General features: G+C 38.9%; 1 protein-coding gene across 7 annotated transcripts in view; it reads left to right on the forward strand.

Moving 5' to 3' along the window:
* Nucleotides 1-16,440, forward strand: part of app (Palmitoyltransferase app) — a 67,742-nt gene that overhangs the window by 29,053 nt on the left and 22,249 nt on the right. The gene's annotated exons all lie outside the window — the stretch shown is intronic.

The raw sequence follows: 16,440 nt of genomic DNA on the forward strand, positions 1-16,440 counted from the left end.
AGTGTCATAAATCCATAAATCCATAACCGAGCGTCAACAACATCAACAAACAGTTTGTTGTACGACCTACGACATGTGACGGCGCTCAGGATTTCACACAGAGAAAAGCCCGCGGTTGATTTATCTTATCCATTTGGTTATCACATTTCGCTCGTTGCCAAAAAATACTTGTAATCTTATCAGTTTGATTAATATCAAGTTTTAATATGATAATATTAACATGTTGTGACTTTGTTGAAAGCCCTAGCCTAAAAAGTATGCTATTAAAAATGTATTAGCAATCAATTCGAGTATTTGCATTGCTACATATATTGTTTATTGCACAATATTAAAAGCAATGAATAAGTTGATTGTTTTTAGATATTTAAAACCACAAAAATAATACTCCAAAGAAAAGTGGTTGAGTAACAAACGGTTTAATAGCATTTCAAAAGGTGCCGAAAAGAGGGCTAGGAAATATTTCATTTGGTTAGAAGTTCTATCCTTATCACATCCTTATCTTAGAACTGAACTAGCTTTTAGATAAGGATTTTAATTAAGCTTTAATTTGGGATAAAAAGAAAATTAAATATTTGGTTTTAAACTTTCATGCACGTTTAATGAACTGTCATACTTAAGTTAAATAATGTTGTGCAAATACTTGGTGAAATTTTAAAATATTATGATTAAACTTAAAATGTCTTCTTAGTGTTATAAACGAATAAACTACCCATTTAGTGGCTTTTTCTTGCTGTGCACAACTCCAAGCCCTCGGGGGAGTGTCAGCTTGGCGGCCAATGAACTAAATAACCCTCAATCGGGGAACAACAGATGAGGGAGGTCGGTAAGTGGGTAGGTTATTTGGTCGCTCGCTAGACAGGCGGTACACGACATAGTAGCGGGCCAAAAAGCTCTCATGTCAACCGCAGTCGGCGGACTGGCGGACTGGCGGACTGGCAGACAAACATATTGACGGCGATGGATTCGATGGTTCCCTGCCACTCGAATCTCGTCTCGCGTCTGCCAGATAAAATGAAGTATATCACAAGGCTCTAGTCGATGTGCGATGTGTGTGTGTGCTTGGATGTTTGAACCGGGGTCATGTGTGTGGAAAAACAAAACACTTTTCAGCATCAGAACAACAACAACAACTTACATGGGGGCGCGGGCGGAACAATATTGTTTGTGTCGAACTTTATCGATAAGTGGTCGTCGTTGTAGCTCCCTGAAAATCGCATCAGCAAAAAGAAAGAACCGGAGGAAAAAATCAAAATAAAAACGCACAGTGGCGCATAAATTAAATTTCCAGTCGACGTCGACGCGTGGCCATAAAAAATCATAAAAATATATTAAATTTATACGTAGTGCTTACACATAAGATCGCTATGAATTCATAAATTCTCGCCGAGCAGCCGCCGCCACCGCCATACTGATGCTGATGCCCATCCGCAATCCCAGCCACAAGCAAAACCATGGCCACAACCACAGCATAACAACGGCATTGACAGTTAAATGAATGACTATGGGGGCAATGCCGTAGTCGAAGCCGCCGATGCCGTTGCCGATGCTATAGCCGGAACTCTGGAGAGTCCTCCTTGAGCTCTTCAGTTCCTGCTGCGGTGTCTGTGCACTGGGAAAACAATTGAAATATTTCATTACATATTATTATTTATACAACTTGCGGTTAACATTTGGAATTTCGTTTGAGCATAAGAAACGTTTTGTGCACGAAATATTTTGGCGCCCAACGAGGGGCATTTGATATAATTTTCAATGGGGTTTTTTTTTTTTTTGAAAAATAAAATAATTAACTATGTAGAAATATATTTTAGATAAAGAGATCAATTCTCCGGATATTTTTGTTTAAAACTACAGAATTGACAGTATGTTTATACCTAGTTCCCAATTCTCATTCCATACAATTTATATAAATTTGAGTTTACTATCTAGAGCAAAAAGGAACATTTAATGGAAACCCTTTTAGCTGTTAATTTGTTGACACTTCTAAGCAAGTTTTTAGCTCACCAAAAAAAGTGTTAATTGATACTAAAACGTATGTTGTTTTTGGGATCCCATTATGAGGGTTTAGTTTTTGATAAAAAGTCTAGTTTTTTCTCAAAGTGCCAATGTGGATGTTGGTCGTGCTCCTCCATCTTGTTGTGCTACGTTTTGTTTGCTTGGGTATAATTTATGCAAATCTGTTAAAGTTTTGCCGTCATCGGGAAAGTTGCCGCTGTCAGTGGCGCTGCATAGTTTTATGCTCCTCGGCAATTGTAGGGGGACCAAAGTGTATATTCAATTTACGTTTGTCTCGTACGAGAGACTCTGGGAATTGAATTGAACACATCAAATCTGGTATTCTGATTTCGGTTTCTTGTTGTTTTGCCATGTGGTTCAGTAACCCAAGTTGGTCCAACATAAATTGTACAAGTTTATAATTTGCATTTGATAGATGGGCATTAGAATATGTATAAGAAATGCTTTTTGGTTTGTGGTTCTTTTAAAATATTAAAGAAAATTTAAAAAATGTTGTAATATATTTAAACTTACACAATGGGTATCAATGTAGTTCATTCTCTCCTCTTTTTGAGCCTCCTCTTCGTAACTTTTTGTTGCCGTCATTAATATAATAAATAAAATGGGATTCCCGGTCCCGCGAACCCATGCATATATAAGTGCGTACAATAGTTTTACCGTTATTTCCTTGTTGTTTTTGCCTTTGACGTTGACATCGGAGCAGTTTTTCGCCGACTTGGACGAGGGTCCAGGGGTCTTAGGGCAGTTTTTAATGTTTTCATGCTGCCGGCAGTTGTGTTTGAGCTTTGCCGGAGTTTTGCTGAATAGCTCTTCATATTTATGCAAAGTTATGCGGCTTAACCAGATAAGTCGGCGAAGTTTTTGCCCCAGCGGAAAAAGGGCCTAGATAAGGTTCGGTTCGGTTTGGCCAGGAGGATGGATATCGGGGTGGAAAGCAATCGAATCGCAAGTCCGAGCAAAACTTGGGCTTGATTTGCATGAAGAACAGATTGTGGTGATGTTGTTGTCCCATAGTCCATGATCCATGGTATTTCCAACAATATATCCTACTGGATAGATGGGGCCTTGCCAAGTTATTTATGTGCGGCCCCATGGTATTTCTATTCCTTGTGCACTGCACTTTTAATTTCACATGACAAACTGTTCCTTCCTTGTGCCATTCTTCTGAAATGTGGGACAAACTTTGGCCAAACGCTGCTCGCTCTGGCAAAACTTGTTCCACGTTGCGTATACGCAACAAAGGAACTGCCACAGGCCCGCAGGACTGGCTGAATACTAAGTAAAGGGCTCTTCTTCTGCTGCTTCTGTCCCGCCCCAAACACGACCATCTGCCACTCTAGCTAATTCCAAATTATATTAAAAACTTTCGGCTGTGTGTTCCTTTGCCTTGCTTTTTCATTATCTAGTGGCCAACAAAGAGGAGGAGCCCAGCCCAAAAGGATGAATATGAAAAATGGCTAACAAACTGCGAGGCCAGGCTGCAGGAATGAACTCTATCTCCCGAAAACGCGACCCGGTTTAAGGTCCAAACGCTATTTGCATTGTCCGCTTGTTGCTCCATCCAGCAAAAAAAAAAAAGTTGGGGGATGAGCTGAACTACCCTTTCGCCTGGACCACCCCGCTACCATAATGGGGTGAAAGGCATTTTGTAATTCGACACTGGGCCACAGTAATCTTCGGCATTAGTTGCACTGAACTTAATTTGCCCACTGGCAAGTTAGTTGCTCCGAGAAAGTGCCACGTGACGCTCCGTCGCCCACTTTATACTGGCCACAGACTCCAAACAAGCTTAGGCTTCGACTACACAGGGACAAATGTGACTGAAATTAGGCAAAAATATTTATGCTCATATAAAATTATTATAATTTATCTGTGGTTTCTACACAAAGATTATTTTGATGTATGTGAAAGTCCTTCCAAAATTTTAAAACATATTCTTTAGCATTCTTAACTGAACCTCAATATTTAATTCAACTTTTTAGTCATAAAATATTGACAATCTTAGAACTATAAATTTGTCACAGTCTTTCTAAATAAACAAATGTTTTTTATTCATGCATTAAAACTATAGTTTGATTAAGTTAATTGAGTGTTTAATTAGTTTAATGTTTAACAACACGCAAAGGTCATAAAAACCCTTAACTAATTCCTGCTGCTTTTTCTCTGTGCACGTAAACAAAACGACAAGCAAAAGCCGTGGTCTACGTGCCTTTCTCACATTGATTTTCCACCCATTTTGCCGCCCATTCCGACCTGTCCTCTTCCCTTCCGCCCGCCGCTGGCTGGCAGCACTTGACTGACCTCTTAAATTCGTTTAATGTTTAGTTAGGTCGAGCTTAGGCCCGTGCTCTTCGGCTGACAGGTCTCGCTGACCTGGCGGCTCCCAAATTAATGGCCGGGCTGAAGTGCTCTAAATTTTCCATTTCTTTTTTCTGTATTTTTTTTTTGTTACCTGGCGCACATTTTCTCTAATGAGTTTTGGCCCTGCAGTTTTGTATTAAGTGTTCCCGAAATGTAATTATGCGATTCCTTCTCTCCTGTGTATGGCAGTCATCTTTATAGACATTTATTTAATAAACTCGCATCCGTGCAACGACCCTCTCGCTGGTGCCATGAAAAATGCAATTAAATACTTTCGGCTATTAAAATAAAAACTTTCTTTCGCCCCCAAAAAGTGGGCAGCGACTGCCAAAAAGGGTGGAAGGGGGTGGTGGTGCAGTATGGGGAAAGGGGTAGGGGATGAAATGCATTCCGCTCTGTTGCTGCAGTGGTCGGCCTGGTGTGACCTAATAAAAAAATTATGCCAAACGAAAGTGAACGCCCAATGGCAGCGAGAGTTGACCCTGTGAAAATTTTACAACCGGCAGAGGCGGGGAAAAGTTCGGGGAAAGTGAAGAAAGGGTAAGGGAAAGGAGGTGAACTTGCTGTGGAATGGCGGCAGCCATTGGCCGATATGCACACTCAGCACTTATGAGATATTAAGTTGAAAACTTTGCTCGATCTCATCCCATAACATGGTCACTGTGTCTTTGCCGATGCCTTCGCCGTTGCCCTTCCCACCGCCTTTTTGCCTTTTATGCCGGTCGACTCAAGTTAAATTGAGCAAAATAATGCGGTCAATTTATAACGAGTAGGCTGCCGCACCACCAGGCAATTGTGGGTGTTGCAGAGCGCAAGAGAGATAGTTGCACGGGAAGAAAATTGCATAAATTTTTTTGAATTATAATAACCTACATATAAGAAAATAAGAAAATGTCTTTTTTTGCGTGAGAAAGAAATTTATGTCTTAAAACAGAAAATCCGGGGTACAATTATTTTATTCTTTCCTTTTCATAATTTGTAGTTTCACAAATTTAATTTGAAACAAAAATATTATTTAATTTAATTTGTTAAATATTAATAAATTACCAAAATAAACATTTAGTTTCGTGATAAAGGCAGTTTTTTGAATTTTTTGTTTTAAATTGTCAACCTACAAAATTAAAAAAGAAAAATTCCAGATAGAGAACATCTCATAAAAATGTAATACCAAATTATAAAGTTATTAAGTTATTCGATTTTTTTTTTGGTTTATTTTTAAAAGGGTTTACGCAGGATTTACCTGTTCAAAGAAATTTCTTCAATTTCAATTCCTACCGAATTTTTGTTTTTCTCCGTGTGCCTACGATGTGCATGCCGCCATTATTCCATGCTCAGGAGCAGTGTCAGGCAGCTTAAACAAAAGGAAGTGCCCTGGCTGCTACTTTGTCAGTTTAACTTGTTGTTGGTCTAGCAGGAAAGGAATTGGAGGAGGCGTCGGAGGGGGGCGGGTCCAGGACATCAGTGTTCCGACTGGCTGCGGATGTACGGACGTCGTCCGCCTGCTGGTGTCATTTGGCTGTCTCTTTGGTGGCACGCAAGTTTGCAAAATTATGGCATCGAGCTGCCTGCCGACCGACCGAGCGAAGGAGCAAAAGGACCGCCCTCCAATTTATAAGGTTAAAGCGAAATTATGGCCAAAACGGGTTGGCTGACTGGCTGTTGGTGGAACGTGACTGCAGGGTCGACCTGCTATTGAAAGTGCAAGTGACTTTCTACTGCTATTGGCAAATGACCCAATTTATGGACCGCATTCCGGTCAACGAAGCGAATAGCTTCGGCTTTTTCAGTGGGGGTGGCAGCACAACCCCCTCACACATACACTCGCTGTCGCCGTAAGGACATGGATTAATTTCGGGTTTCACTTTTTAATGAGTCGCCCGAACGATGAAAGGAGTGTGGAAAATTCCGAAACGAGCGATAAGGCCAACCAAATTGATGGCAAATTAGAGGAAATTCGATTGGCAATGGGCAATTACAGAAGAGAGGAAAGGGGGAATGGTTTGAAGTTCCGCAAAGTGGGTCATGGAGCGAATTCGCAAAACGTTTTGCTTACGAAAACCCACACTTGACTTGCCTCTATTTGAGATTCTTCCGCTTCAGTGAACCCAATTTGGCTTATCCGGATCCATAAGCTCCGCTTTTGCCGCGGGCTATTTAAAAACAGCCTTTTGTCCGAAGAACTGAAAAACAGAAGAACAGAAAGCCACAGAGCTAAGCTCCTGAATGTAAGAAACTTTCGAACACGTTGTGCAGCTCAAATTAATTACGCATGAAATTGCAATTAATTGGTTTAAGAAGTTGGCAAGTTTATCTTAAAGTTTTTCCCCCACAGCAAAGAGTTTAAGTGCTCAGATAAACAAAAAGCACCAAAGTCCTGCAAGGTGTGAGAGGATAAAGCAGAAACTGGTTGAAAGAGCAGGGATTCTTGTGAAAGTAAAAACATCAACAAGAAGGAAAAACAAAGAGGGAAAGTAAGTGTGTGAGAGAAAGAGAGGCAATGTGGCTGTGCGAAAGAGACGGCCGGAACAATGGTGCAGGCATCAGGCAGCGCGGCAATAAAAATGGCGCACAAGTTCAAAACTCGAAGCACGTGAGTTGTCCGAGGGCCTGAAATGTTTATTTGGGTCTGCCTCTGCCGTATGCACACTGATCTCTTTCTGTCTGTGTTTGTGTGTGTAGGCCATTCTGCAGCACAGGGAAAAACAACAACAACAACAACAACAGCGCTAATAACAATAACAACAACAGAGGATACTGAGGCTGAAGCAGCTCGACAACGACACTGTCACAGTAACCTAGATAGCTCCACAAAATTTCACCCAAAATGTGCCACTTTCGCTTTGACCCAGAGCCGTGGCAACGAAGGGCGGCCATCCATGCAGCCAGTCAGCCATTCTGGCCTGCCTTTCAGCCTTACAGCCAGCCAGCAGAGTTCAGATGCAGCTGCAGCAGCAGATGCAGCACCTACCAGCGTTTGAGGGTCAATGTGGAGCACACTTTGGAAAATATTAATCAAGAGCTGGTCAACAAATTTGCCATAATTATTCGCATAGCTTTAAATATTTTACGTTACTATTTACGATATAAAGTCTGTGGCAAATATAAATACCAAAAGGTAAAGGGTTTCAAAAATTCGAGCAGATGTGTATTTAAAATATAAAGTGGTTTCAATACATTTTTGTAGGTGTCTAAAAGTATGCAACAACAAATTTAAAGCCCCTTAACTAAGTTGTAAAATATCCAAAAAATATAAGGCTTTTAATTAGGATTATTCTAACTGAGAAATTCTATAAATATGAAGTTTGTAAATGGTGTGGCTTTAAAATAATATTGTTGAAAATATTTATATAACATTTTTTTTTTAGTTTTAAAAAATTTGCTTTAACAGTTTAGTTATATTTTAGAAAAACAATTTTATTATGAATTTAAACTCCTAATGAGCATCCGATTTTAGTATAATTTCTCTCTGTGAATTCGTAGAAAAGCTGGAGTTTTTGGGTGGTGGGCGGTTGACAAGACCTACGGGCCACCGTAAGCCGTATAAGAAATCATGCCTGAAATATTGCACTCGTATGTTGCGGTTAAAGTGCAGCAGCCTAGCCGGGAGGCCATGCAACCAAATTGCATCCATGCAATCCCCCCGGGTCTGACAGTGTGTGTGTGCGAGTGCGATAGTGTGGGTAAATGTGTAAAACATGCAACGCTGTCTTGTCTGGAACTTGCTGCCTTTACTGCCTGCTGCCCCTGACAAATGGTTTGATTTTAAGCTTAAGTCAACACACATGAACCCGGCCAACGAGCAGTGATGCCAACGACTCATTTTAAAAACCGGAAAAATTAGCTTAAAATGGTAAAGAGCATTAATACCTAATTTTTTTTAATTGTTGAAAAAAGTTGTAAACTAGAAGAATATGAAATTATATATATATAAAATATGGATATATGAAATAAAACATATGAAATCACCAATTGTTTTTTTAAATTACTGTAAAAGGTGTCTAAAAGTATGCGGTGAAGAATGAATATACAAATATTTGGAAATGTAAATATTTTGCTGCATACTTTTGGACACCTACATATATAAGCGATTTCCCTTGATTAAATTTAAATTTAGCCTTCTGCTAAAAGGTTAAACTGGCATTTCTGTGACCCAACTTAACTCGATGCCACCCCGAATGGTCACGCAGCGTTTTAAACTTGCCACCTTGGGGAAATTTTCAAAATGACAGCAATTTATTTAGACGTCGAGTGTGTGCGTGTGTGTGTTTGTGTGAGAGAGAGCAGAGGACGCGAATGTGTGTCCTGTGGTCAGAAAGGATTGCGGCGGTCGGCCCAATGGCAAATATTTAACTTTGGCCGAATTCGCATTGTTGACATTCGCCGCTAACAAATTTCTATGTCAAAGGCGCGTGTTTACGCATAAATAGCTTTGCATAGCCACAGCCCCTTTGAACTTCCCGCAATTTTTGGGATTGGTTTGGTTTTGGCTCGTTTCCTTTTTTGCCGCTAATGCTTGCGCTAAAGGATCCCCGAATTAATTATGCAAAATGTGACCTAATCCAACAAAGGCATCGGAGAATTCCCCATCATATTCACGGCTCTCGCTGACTTAACCTTTTCTGATGGCCTTATAAACGTGCTAAAAATAAACAATTTTGCCCGCCATTTGGGTTTGGGTTCGTGGATCCATCGCATGTATTTCGAACATTTCGCCTGAGATCCCGTGGCACTTGACGTGTAAATATTTTATGCCATTTTGGCGACCCCAAGGGGCTGGCTTGGGCTCTTGATTTGGGTTTTTGGCAATTAGCGAAGGCTTTTCGGCCTTTTAGCCCGCCCTTTTTACGGCCATCCCATTTTGCTGAAATGTATTAATCTAATGACTTGATGGCTTTTGATGAAAGTGCTGTAAAACCATTTAATTGGTTTAAGCCAGCGGATTTCGGAAACAAAGCTCGTTGTGTTTTATTTTAAAGGGTTGTTGTTCTGTTAATTTATCAGATTACAGGGAAGAGCTAGGAAATTATCGATATTTTCGATATTTTGACAATATTGATTCGATAATATCGATATTTTCGATATTTTGACAATATTGATTCGATAATATCGATATTTTCGATATTTTGACAATATTGATTCGATAATATCGATGATTAGAAGAGAAAACACAAATGAAATATGAAGAAATAGCAAACTGTCGATATTTTCTCAAGCTTTATTTCAGGTTTTTCAGTCTTTTATGTTTTCCTGCCCTAAGCTTCGTGTAATTGCCAGAAAGTTCAACGTAGCTTGCCCCAAATCGCCTTGACACTGAACCAACTGAAGTCGGCAAAGGCCAAAGATCAACTTTGCATGCTCTACTCCATTTCGCTTTCAATCCGGTGTCAATCGTCAATCGTCTAGTGGCCAAGATGTCATGTGTAACACCACAAAATTGGCGATGAGCAGAAGGAAAAAAGGGTCACGTCCATCCAACTTGAACCTCTGGCTCTCTGCCCTTCACCCGTAATGGCAGTGCTCTGTGCTGCCTAAAACCTAAAACCACACTGCGTATGAGTGTTTTCCCTTCGGTGGCCAGCAAGCTCAAAGAGCTAGGGGATTCAACTGTTCTCTTTGCACTTCGCCCACATCACTTTTGGTCACTCCCCCTGCCATCCAACTGTCCGCACACAAATGAGTCAACAGTTTGTGGCCACCGTGGGAAATTGTCGGGCAGTTCAAACACCATCGGTTTGCTCCGGCTCCGCAGTTTTTCGCCATACAGTAGTAGCCTGGCTCTACGATTTTCCCCGATTGGCTGGAGTCGTCGACTTGACGCCTGAAAGTATGCAAGGCAATGCAATGCAATGCGTTTGGCCCCCGTCCAATGCATAAAAGTGGGTGGTTTGGTGGGTGGTTTGGCTTTTCCCAGTGATTTCCACCCCGCCCCTCCACCATTCGCCAATGCAGTCGTGCTGAATTTATTGTGTTTGTTGTGCGAAATTAAATAAAAATTGAATTATGTTTATATCCGCAAGTTGCTGTTATTGTTGGCTCTATAATAGCGCGCTTTTGTTTGCCTTCCTCGAGTGTGTCAGTCCGTCTGTCTGTCTGTCTGTCTATAGCAATGTCTCCATGATCTCTGTCGCTATGCTTCCGACGCTCCCCTTGCCGTCTGTTTTTCATTTTGCATAATAAATTGCATTTTCCATGCCAGTGAGTCGCCTCTCCACGCGGCGCTCTCTGTTTGTTTGGCTGAGTGTCGTCGCCGCCCAGTAACTCCTCCTTAGAACCACTGATTTTCCACCCCCCTCCCCCTCCTCATTTTCCAGCCCCCCCCCCCCTGAAAGCATGCAGCGGAATGCATTGGAGTCGTATTTGCCGTGTGCCTTCCCCCTTTTTTACTTCGCCCTGCTCTTTTTTACATCGCCTGTGAACGCGGTTTTGCATTAATCTCATTTCATTGCCCTGGCTTGTTCTACAAGCGGCTTCACCTTTCCCCCGACTTTTGTTTTACAAAAAAAAATTTACCTGCAGAGAAAAAAATCTTAATACGAATTATATAAAGTAGAAAAACAAATAAAGCTTTATTAAATGGTAAGGGCTGTCTAAAATGATTTCATTATTTGGTATAAATAACTAAATCTAATATCTACTATTTATTTGGAACTAATTTATATTATATCTTAAAATATCTCCTGTTTATGGTTTTAATTGAAAGGTCCTGTTGAATCTTAAAAAGAGTATACTTGGCACAAAAAAAAATTGAATGGACTGGCAATTTGGATAGCACTTTTTCTCCATGCCTTGGCCATTCTTCCCCAGCTCCTCTCCCAATTTTCTTTTTTACTTTCTACGGGGTTCCTGTAAATCCGCTAGCGGTCCTCCACCCGCACAACCCAACTGATTCATCCGGGGCACAGCTGCTTCCGCTTGTACGCGCTAAATCAATTTGCTGTTTAAGCTCTGCCAGCTGTCGGCGGTTGGAGCACCTTTTTGGCTTTCGCATCAGCGTCAGTCAAAGGGAAAATGGGCGCCAAGACGACTTCCTCTTCTTCTGCTCTCATCTCCATCCAGTATTCCTCGATTTTTCCCGCTTTTTACGTGCATGCTGCCGTTAAGTGATTTTCATGAGTTTAACGAAGTGGTTTCTACCGCCCCCGCCCATCTGCTTTACTCCTTTAAAACCAGTTCGCACAAAGGAAGAGAAGCCCACAATAACAACAATAACAAACAACAAGGAGGCGGTTTTTTTTTCAGGACTTGCGCCTTTGACTCATCGTACACAAAAACCCAGCATGATGACGTTGGGAATATTCGTTTTTCGCCTTCACTCCCTAGCGAACACCCTTTTTTATTTTCGCTGGGTAAGCTCAACATGTTTGCCAAATGTAATTACGCATACACTTATGTTGATAAATTCATGAAAACAAATAAAACGGTAGGGGCATAGGGAATATTTAAATACCCTTTTCTGTTATATGAGTCCAGAATATCTAAGATTGTTTAACAAAAATATAACGTAAACGTTCAACCGATTTTTATTAGCCTTGCTAAATTTTACGCGTACTTGTTTACTTAAACTTTCAAATATTACGTATACGCCACGAGTGACGAAGAATAAAGATTTGTACTAAGTGTTTAAAGCTTGGGAAAATTAGAAGAGAATTGGTAAAACAAGATAATACATTAATAATGGTAACATTAACCATAAGTAATTTCTTAGTTTTCCATTTCTATAGGTTTTAAAATAAATATTTACTTTTAAATATAACGTATACGCCACAAGTGTCGAAAATTAAAAAAAAATTTACTACATATTTAAATATTAAAAAAGAATAAATAAAACTTGACCAACAAATAAATTACAATTTTTTAAATTAAAATATTAAGCTTCAATTTACTAATGGAATTTAGGAAATAAGTTTTTTTTAAGCTTTTTAGTTAAACATTAAAAGAAAATCACTTAAGTACATCGTATCTTAAGAAAATCAATCGTAAAAGTTCCTAAAAATACAACTACTTAAACCCAAAAGAGTGTAGCGTAGTCGAAAGGCCAAAAAATGTTGCAAAACAATAGATTTTTGAGTGTTGCCACTTTGTTCTACAATTTTATTGCGCGAATTTCGAGGAAAAAAGCGCGGCAACAACAATAAAAGCTGCGCCAGCAACAGTGGCATCATAACAAATGGAGCTCCCTTCAAAGAGTTGCCCTTTTTGTCTGTTTACGTCACACGCCGCCACGCCCCCTTTTCATGCCACCGCCCCCTCCCTAAATGTGTGTGTGTGTGCGAGTTGTTTGATGCGCACATTTGAGCAATTTCAGCGGGCTGCTGCTGCTGTTTGTTTATGCTGCTGCTGCTACTGCTGTTGCAAATGTGTTTGTGTGTGAGTGAGTGCGGCGCGTGTCAAAATTGGTTAAACGTGAGTGGCTTTCACTTTGCCAAAAAAAAAGTTGGAGAACACAAACGGGGAATCCCGAAGCTGGGGGGATTTTTCCGGGGCATGACCTGGGCCAAAGGTTAGCCTTAGCCCGTCGCGCTGTCCGTTTAGGCAAATTAGCTGCGTACGCCATTGGCCTTTCGCCTGGAGCAATCCTGACTCCCTGCTGGCTGAGTGACTGGGTCATAAATCATGCCAAGACAGAATGGCAGTGGAAAGTGGCTGGGATTCATCGGAGGAGGTTCCCTAGCTCCTAGCTGGATGATGGCCATGCTCACCGGCTTAATCAAGCTCAAAGAAGCTGGGTTGACAAAAATGAAATTTTTGAAATTTGAATAGCGGAATCGTTTGCCCATCTTTTGCCCATGTTTGCCCACCAATTAGTTTTTTTTGCCCACGTCCAGTTTTCGAGATATAAAATTTCGAAAATTTTCGAAAATTTTCGAAAGTCACAAATTTTTGGAATTCGATTTTTTTTTTTTTTAATCGTAAGAGAATCGTTTGCCCACGTTTGCCCACCTTTTAGAATTTTGAAAAAATTTATACTTCAAAAGTTATCTTAATTATAAGTTTTTCCTTAAGAAAAAATCGTTTGCCCACCCTTTAAAACTGAATATTTTTGGAAAAAAACGTTTGCCCACCTCTCAAAACTAAAAAATATTGACTGCCCACCCTTTAAAAATACATTTTTATAAAAATTATCGTTTGCCCACCTCTTAAAACTAAAAAATATTCACTGCCCACCCCTTAAAACTAAATATTAATGAAAATAATCGTTTGCCCACCCCTTAAAACTAAAAAATATTCACTGCCCACCGCTTAAAACTAAAAAATATTCACTGCCCACCCCTTAAAACTAATTTTATATAAAAACAAACGTTTGCCCACCTCTTAAAACTAAAAAATATTCACTGCCCACCCTTTAAAAATACATTTTTATAAAAACAAACATTTGCCCACCCCTTAAAACTAAAAAATATTCACTGCCCACCCCTTAAAACTAATTTTATATAAAAACAAACGTTTGCCCACCTCTTAAAACTAAAAAATATTCACTGCCCACCCCTTAAAACTAATTTTATATAAAAACAAACGTTTGCCCACCTCTTAAAACTAAAAAATACATTTTTATAAAAACAAACGTTTGCCCACCTCTTAAAACTAAAAAATATTCACAATCAATATTTTTTAGTTTTAAGAGGTGGGCAAACGATTGTTTTTATATAAAATTAGTTTTAAGGGGTGGGCAGTGAATATTTTTTAGTTTTAAGAGGTGGGCAAACGTTTGTTTTTATAAAAATGTATTTTTAAAGGGTGGGCAGTGAATATTTTTTAGTTTTAAGAGGTGGGCAAACGTTTGTTTTTATATAAAATTAGTTTTAAGGGGTGGGCAGTGAATATTTTTTAGTTTTAAGCGGTGGGCAGTGAATATTTTTTAGTTTTAAGGGGTGGGCAAACGATTATTTTCATTAATATTTAGTTTTAAGGGGTGGGCAGTGAATATTTTTTAGTTTTAAGAGGTGGGCAATCAATATTTTTTAGTTTTAAGAGGTGGGCAAACGATTATTTTCATTAATATTTAGTTTTAAAGGGTGGGCAGTCAATATTTTTTAATTTTAAGGGGTGGGCAAATGTTTGTTTTTATAAAAATGTATTTTTAAAGGGTGGGCAGTGAATATTTTTTAGTTTTAAGAGGTGGGCAAACGTTTGTTTTTATATAAAATTAGTTTTAAGGGGTGGGCAGTGAATATTTTTTAGTTTTAAGGGGTGGGCAAATGTTTGTTTTTATAAAAATGTATTTTTAAAGGGTGGGCAGTGAATATTTTTTAGTTTTAAGAGGTGGGCAAACGTTTGTTTTTATATAAAATTAGTTTTAAGGGGTGGGCAGTGAATATTTTTTAGTTTTAAGGGGTGTGCAAATGTTTGTTTTTATAAAAATGTATTTTTAAAGGGTGGGCAGTGAATATTTTTTAGTTTTAAGAGGTGGGCAAACGTTTGTTTTTATATAAAATTAGTTTTAAGGGGTGGGCAGTGAATATTTTTTAGTTTTAAGCGGTGGGCAGTGAATATTTTTTAGTTTTAAGGGGTGGGCAAACGATTATTTTCATTAATATTTAGTTTTAAGGGGTGGGCAGTGAATATTTTTTAGTTTTAAGAGGTGGGCAAACGATAATTTTTATAAAAATGTATTTTTAAAGGGTGGGCAGTCAATATTTTTTAGTTTTGAGAGGTGGGCAAACGTTTTTTTCCAAAAATATTCAGTTTTAAAGGGTGGGCAAACGATTTTTTCTTAAGGAAAAACTTATAATTAAGATAACTTTTGAAGTATAAATTTTTTCAAAATTCTAAAAGGTGGGCAAACGTGGGCAAACGATTCTCTTACGATTAAAAAAAAAAAAAATCGAATTCCAAAAATTTGTGACTTTCGAAAATTTTCGAAAATTTTCGAAATTTTATATCTCGAAAACTGGACGTGGGCAAAAAAAACTAATTGGTGGGCAAACATGGGCAAAAGATGGGCAAACGATTCCGCTATTCAAATTTCAAAAATTTCATTTTTGTCAACCCAGCTTCTTTGAGCTGCTTAATCAAGCAAATGGCCAGCACAAATCGGGAGCTCGTTTATTTTAAGCTGCCTCATAAGCAAGTCTAATTTTCTGCCATTCCACTGAGTTATCGTTTTGTGGTCGTCTGTTTTGGGGAGTCAAGCTGCCAAGGGAGCACTTGTTTACACGGTTGGGGAGCGTGGAAAATATAGCTAACAGAGTTTTAAAAGGAGAAACTATATTTTGTTTTTAGTTGAAAATCGAATTTTTCTTAACGTGAATTGACTTCCGCGAAATCGAAATTTAAATTCATTATTGCATTGTTTAAGAATTCAAAGTACATTTTGGTTTGCACATTTTACATAATGATTGTATATTTATTTTGTTTGAATTTGTGTGTCGAGGGGATTTTTCAAAAACGTTTTAAAATATTAAGGGGGGACTTACAAGTAAACCTTGAAGAATAATAATTATAATAAAAATTTTTGGCGACTTACAACTTTTCATACATTTTAAAGCGTTATTAAACTTAATTTACAAATATTTTGTGTATTCACATTTTTGAAAATGGCTGAGGTATAAAAAAAGTGAGACATGCCTCGTAATAAAAATGTTCAATTTCCAAAAATCTTTTCCCCATTTTAGTTATAAGTTCCTATAATGTCTTTTAAACATACAATGATTGTGCAATGAACAGAGTTTTCTATAAACATTAAAAAATATTACAAAATTCGTTTCCTTAAATAAATATGCCAAGCAGAAATATTTAAATTTTCCAGTTCTCCGGCTAATCCCAGCTTTATTGTATTAATTCCATTGGCTCTTCCTAAACGTTGACAGGGAGATGCTCATTTCCGAATGTGTGCCATGACTTTCGCCATTCCACTTGCAAATGCAGATGTTGCTGATGTTGAAGCGGCAAAACAAAAGCTGTCAACAACAAGTTGCCGGACAAAAGAAGCCGCTGTCCGCTGCACATGCTCCGCAATGTGGGGGAAAGCTGAAAGGCTAGCCAGTAGCAAGCCGGCAATCCAGCAATCCGACAATCCGACAATACGGCAATCCAACAATCCGACAATCCGGCTGTGGCCAACTG

This window comes from Drosophila takahashii, chromosome 3L (genome assembly GCF_030179915.1).
Source record: "Drosophila takahashii strain IR98-3 E-12201 chromosome 3L, DtakHiC1v2, whole genome shotgun sequence".
NCBI classification, from domain to species: Eukaryota; Metazoa; Arthropoda; class Insecta; order Diptera; family Drosophilidae; genus Drosophila; species Drosophila takahashii.